Here is a 5,823-nt window from a genome sequence, read left to right on the forward strand (position 1 = left end):
AGGGCCAGACTGGACCTTGTTGGGACCTATCAATGGCTGTAGAAACCTACTGCACGTGAGGATCCAAGATGGGGGGCTGTACACAAGCACGTGTGGGGTGCAGGGGGACAATGGTCACAAAAAGGTCCCCAATCTCCGATTACTTTCTCCAGGCTCTGATATTTGGGGCACAGGTATTTCAATAGAGTATTTCATATTGCTTACCTTGACAAATTTTTATTACTATTTTAATGACTCTCATGTCAAATGTAACCTTTGAAAATGTTGAGAAGACACTGGTCTTTGAGACGGTGCCTGGGGAGCTCTGGCTACTCATCTTCCTGACTGCACCCTCTCATGGCCCTGCCCAGGGGAGGCCCATCCCAGGTTTGATTCCCTCCTCTTAGCACGGGGAGGGGCGATTATCACTGATCAGCCGACACCGGATGATCCAGCCCCACTGGTTCCAGCTCCAGTCTACCTACACTATTCGTGAGTCTCCCCCAGGTCCCTCTTGGTCAGGTTTTTCTGTCTATTTGTTCACACTGTCACCAATATTTTTGCATACATATTATATGTCTGTTTAATCTGCAAACCTGTTAACTCACCTCTGCTTTCCCCAGCCCAGCTGAGAGCTTCTGAATTAAAATTCAGTACACGGGATTTCCGTTTCTGACCATGTTAGAGGAGAGGAACAGAGTTTGGACTTACTTTCCCACCATAGCAAGCTAGGAAACTGATCAGAATATATTAAACTGGGTGTTAGAGGCAACTAATGAATCATCAAACTTTACATCAAAAAAAAAATAAAGAAATAAAATAAAATTTAGCTTCTCTGGTGTAAAAAAAAATATTAGGAATGATCTTTTCTTTACCAAAATTATGGAAATATGCTGAAAATTAAAATTAAATTTTACCCTCCTATGTTAATTTTACATAAGTAAAATATATTTGAAAGATTGTAAAAAAAAAATCAACCCACCAAAAAAAAAAAGAATATATTAAACTGCTTTTAGACATTGGTAAATGGGCTGCCTGGGAGTATGATCCCTGAGAGAAGGGAAGCAAATAAGATGAGCCCAGTGATCTCTATGGATCTGTGTCTAGAGGCACATTCTGGACTGTGATACAGAGAAGAAATTTCAAGCAAAGCACAGGGGCCTCACCTAGTGGATGAGATGGAGCCCAACGTCCAGGAATGCCAAAATAGTCGGAAAGATAGCTAGAGCTCTGGAGACAAGGGTCTATGCAGGAGAAGAAATCCGCCAAATTGCACAGGGGTCCCCCGGAATGCTTGCTGAATTATAAGACTCACATGTGAAGACTGAAATGCCATGATTTCAGGCAAAGAACAATGGGATTTGTCAGTTGCACAGTTCCCAAGGTTCATACAGGTGAGGAGATGTTTAGGCTCTAACCGGACAGAGTGGAAATTTCGTATTGATCCTCCAGGGCGTTCAGCTCCAGACTAACAAAAGTTTAAACAAACTTAGAAAGGCCTAAGCTAATCCTTGGCAATTTAAACTCCTGTTATAAAAATTCTACTGGAAGACAACAAAATAGGCAACAGCATAATATTCACAGTGAAATAAAAATTTAACTAAAAATTACTAGACATACCAAGAAACAGGATAACGTGACTCAAAAAAGAGAAGAAAAATCAGTCAGCTGAAGCAGAAACAGAGATGACAGAATTAGCAAACAAGGCCTTTAAAAAGGCTATTAAAAATATGCTCCCGGGGCGCCTGGGGGGGCACAGTCGTTACACGTCTGGCTCAGGGCGTGATCCCGGCANGAGATGACAGAATTAGCAAACAAGGCCTTTAAAAAGGCTATTAAAAATATGCTCCCGGGGCGCCTGGGGGGCGCAGTCGTTACACGTCTGGCTCAGGGCGTGATCCCGGCGTTCCGGGATCGAGTCCCACATCGGGCTCCTCTGCTGGGAGCCTGCTTCTTCCTCTCCCACTCCCCCTGCTTGTGGTCTCTCTCTCGCTGGCTGCCTCTCTGTCACATAAATAAATAAAATCTTTAAAAAAAAAAATGATCCAGAGGCGCCTCACTGGCTCAGTCAGTAGCATGTGTGTGTGTGTGTGACTCTTGATCTTGGGGTCAAGAGTTCAAGCCCCAGACTGGGGGTAGAGATTACTAAAAAAATATAAAGAAACTTAAAAAGATATGCTCAGTATGTTGAAGGCCCCAAAGAAAAAATATGAATATAATGATGTAAAACAGAAGATACAAAAATCCTTGAGAAGAGAACTACACAGAATTTTTAGACGCAAAAATACAATACGTGAAATGAAAAAGTCGCTGGATGGGGTTAAGAGTAGATTAGAAGAAACTTAAAGCATCAGTGAACTTAAAGACATAGTGATAGAAACTGTCTAAACTCAAGCACAGGGGCGCCTGGGTGGCACAGCAGTTAAGCGTCTGCCTTCGGCTCAGGGCGTGATCCCGGCGTTATGGGATCGAGCCCCACATCAGGCTCCTCCGCTATGAGCCTGCTTCTTCCTCTCCCACTCCCTGCTTGTGTTCTCTCTCTCGCTGGCTGTCTCTATCTCTGTCGAATAAATAAATAAAATCTTAAAAAAAAACTCAAGCACAGAAAATTTGTAAGAGGCTGAACAATAAATAGTCACAGTGACCTATGGGACAGCATAAACAATCTAATACGTATGTTGCTAAAGTCCCAGAGGAGGGGGAAAGGGACAGAAAAATATTTAAAGTACTATTGGCAAAACTTTTCCATATTTGAGGAAAAATGTTAACTCATAAACCCAAGAACCTCAATAAATCCCAAGCAGAACAAAAATAAAGAAAACCAAAGGCATATCATGATTAAGTTGTTGAAAACCAATAATGAAACTATTAAAAGCGTCTAAAGAAAAAAGGCACTCTATGTTGGAGAATGAAAGATAACAATACCACACACTTATTGTCACAAGCTGTGCAAACCAGAAAACGAGAAAAGACACTTTTGAGGTGCTAAAAGGAAAGAAAGAAATACTCTGTCAATATAGAATTCTATAGTCAGAGAAAATATTCTTTAAAAAAGAAAATAAACTGCAGACTTTTTCAGGCAACAAAAGCTGATAGATTTCATTACTGGCAGAACCACACAACAAGAAAGATGAAAGGAAATTCTTTGGGAAGAAACGAATGATACCAGCTGTAAACTTGGATCTAATGGAAGAAGCAAAGAGCGTCAAAAATAGTATAAATACGTTAGTAAATGTTTTTTTCCCCTCATTTTGTAAGTTCTTTAGAAGATAATTGAATAAATGTATGACGATAATATAAAGGATAGGAGGCAGAAAAGACTGTATAGTGTTGTAAGGGTCAAAAACTACACATGAAAGAATATAATTTTATTTAAAGGGGAACTGTAAGGAGCTAAAGATATCTATTGGAGGCTGTGGAAAAACCACTAAAAAAATAAAGAAGTGTATCTAATTAGTCAATAATGGAGACTGAATGGAACAAAAATGAAACCTAATTAACCCAAAGGAAGGCAGGGAAAGAAGGGAAAAGGAGCAAAGAACATATGGGACAAATAGGAAGCAAGAAAAACGATGGAAGATTCATACCAAAAATTACATTAAAATAAATGGTCTAAACATCCCAATTTAAAAATCAGATACTATCGGATAGAACAAAAAGGCTGATCCAACTATATGCTTGTCTATAAGAAACCCACTTTAAACATAAAGGCACAGGTAGTTTGCAAGGAAAAGGATGGAATCAGATACACCATGAAAAGAATAATGGTAAGACGTGTGCGACTATATTATTATCAGAAAAAGTAGCTGGGTGACTTTGGACATCCATTCATCCTTGTTGTAGGACTACTTAGTGCCGGGCCTTGAAGATTTGATCTTTTCTCCTTCTGGACCAGAGGCCTCTGCCACAACCATGATCCCGGGTCAGGCCAAGAAGCATCCGAGTTTGATCTCTGTCTCACTATTTTATTGGCGCAGTCCTGGATGTCTTGTGCCTGGCATTGTTCAATGATGTTGTTAGTTGGGATAGGAAGAATAACACAGAACCCCGAAACAAACTGGGTCCCATGATCAATACAAGTTCTACTCAGTGAATGTAGATTATGGCAAACTGAAGAAAGAGGGTCCAAACTTCTAAGGAAAATGTTTCCCTATAACACTGCTTAGAATGAAGTTCTCCCAGAAGCCATCTGCACAGTCTTCCACTTAACCAGGGAATATTTTCCCCCAAAATGCATGCAATCATGTTGGGGTATTGTGTTGGGGTTTACACTGATTAACAAATATCTGAAACTTAAAAAAGAAAAGAAAAAGTGGTATTGGGAAAAGAAATATGATTAGAGATAAAAATGAATTTTTAATTGTAATAAAACACAATTCATCAAGACAGACAAAATCCTAAGTGTGTATACTTTTACTAAGATAATTTCAAAGTGCATGAAGCAAAATTTCTAGAACTGCAAAGATAAATAGATGGGCCTACAATTATGTTGGAGATTTCAATACTTTTCTCTCAATTACTGGTAGAAGAAAAATAAAAAAATCAGTACAGATTAAAAAAACACCTGAACAGCACTTTAAGCCAATTTGACCCTAGCTGACATTTATTGAGCATCCATTAACGACAGTATGAACAGTTTTTTAAAGTGCAAATAGTACATGTATCAAGATGCCATAAAAAAAAAAATCTCAGTATATCTGAAGGACTGAAAACAAAGTCTGTTTAATTCCAACAAAATGGAATTAAACCAAAAATCAGTATCAGAAAGATCCCAAATATGTAGAAATTAAGCAACACATGTCTTTTTTTTAAAAAAAGATTTATTTATTTATTTATTTATTTGCGAGAGAGAGAGAGAGAGAGAGAGAGAGAGAGAGAGAGAGAGCAAGTGTTGAGGTGGGAGAGGAGCAGAGGGAGGAGAAGAGGGAAAGAAACCCAAGCAGACTCCCAGCTGAGCTCCATCTCACAACCCTGAGATCATGAGCTGAGTTGAAATCAAGACCAACTGAGCCACCCAGGCACCCCAAACAACACACTTCTTGATTCAAAAGCCTTGATTCAAAAAGTAAATCACAAGAGATATTTACAAAGATACCTTAATTGGTGATTATGAAAAATCGGTGATTATGAAATTAGTGGGATACTGCTTGATGAAAATTGTTTGCCTTTAAATGTTTATTTTAGAAAGGTATTTTATCAATGTTTCTCGTTTCATTCTGGAAAAAAAAAAAACTGGGAAAAGAAGAGCAAATGACACCAAAAGTAAATGGAAAGAAATAATAAGGAGAAGAAATAGGAAATGGACAAATAATTGTGAGCGTCAACAAAACCAAAAGCAGGCTTCCAAAAAGACCAATACATTGAAAAACTTGTGGTGAGATTCATCAGAGAATGAGAGAGAGAGAGAGACAAATTACTAGCCTAATGAATGGAAGGGAAGATCTAAGTACACACTCTAGAGACCGTGGGTAACAGCACAGTAAGGGAGGGCGATGAGCAGCTTCATGCCAATACAATCAACAAATTGGATGAAATGACCAATTGCTTAAAGACGCAACTTACTCAAGAAGAAAAAAAAAAAAAACCCCACAACAGCCTGATACGTGTTATGAATGTATCTTGAGCTTTGTGAGTGACATTTCCCATCCTTAGAGCTATTTGTGTGACCTATGATGGCCTGCTTTGACTAATATGACCGGCATCATGTAAAAGAACATGAGAACATAAAATGCTATGACTATTTCCTCCTAAGTTGACAGGCACATATAGAGCAAAAAGCAGGNTACAATCAACAAATTGGATGAAATGACCAATTGCTTAAAGACGCAACTTACTCAAGAAGAA

The 5,823-nt window shown here is 38.8% G+C and overlaps 1 pseudogene; it reads left to right on the plus strand.

Annotated features, from left to right (window-relative positions):
* Window positions 1–3,891: 3,891 nt before the first annotated feature.
* On the plus strand, window positions 3,892–4,116 carry LOC105238242 (annotated as a pseudogene).
* Window positions 4,117–5,823: the final 1,707 nt, after the last annotated feature.

This window comes from Ailuropoda melanoleuca, chromosome 5 (assembly GCF_002007445.2).
Source record: "Ailuropoda melanoleuca isolate Jingjing chromosome 5, ASM200744v2, whole genome shotgun sequence".
Classification (NCBI taxonomy): domain Eukaryota; kingdom Metazoa; phylum Chordata; class Mammalia; order Carnivora; family Ursidae; genus Ailuropoda; species Ailuropoda melanoleuca.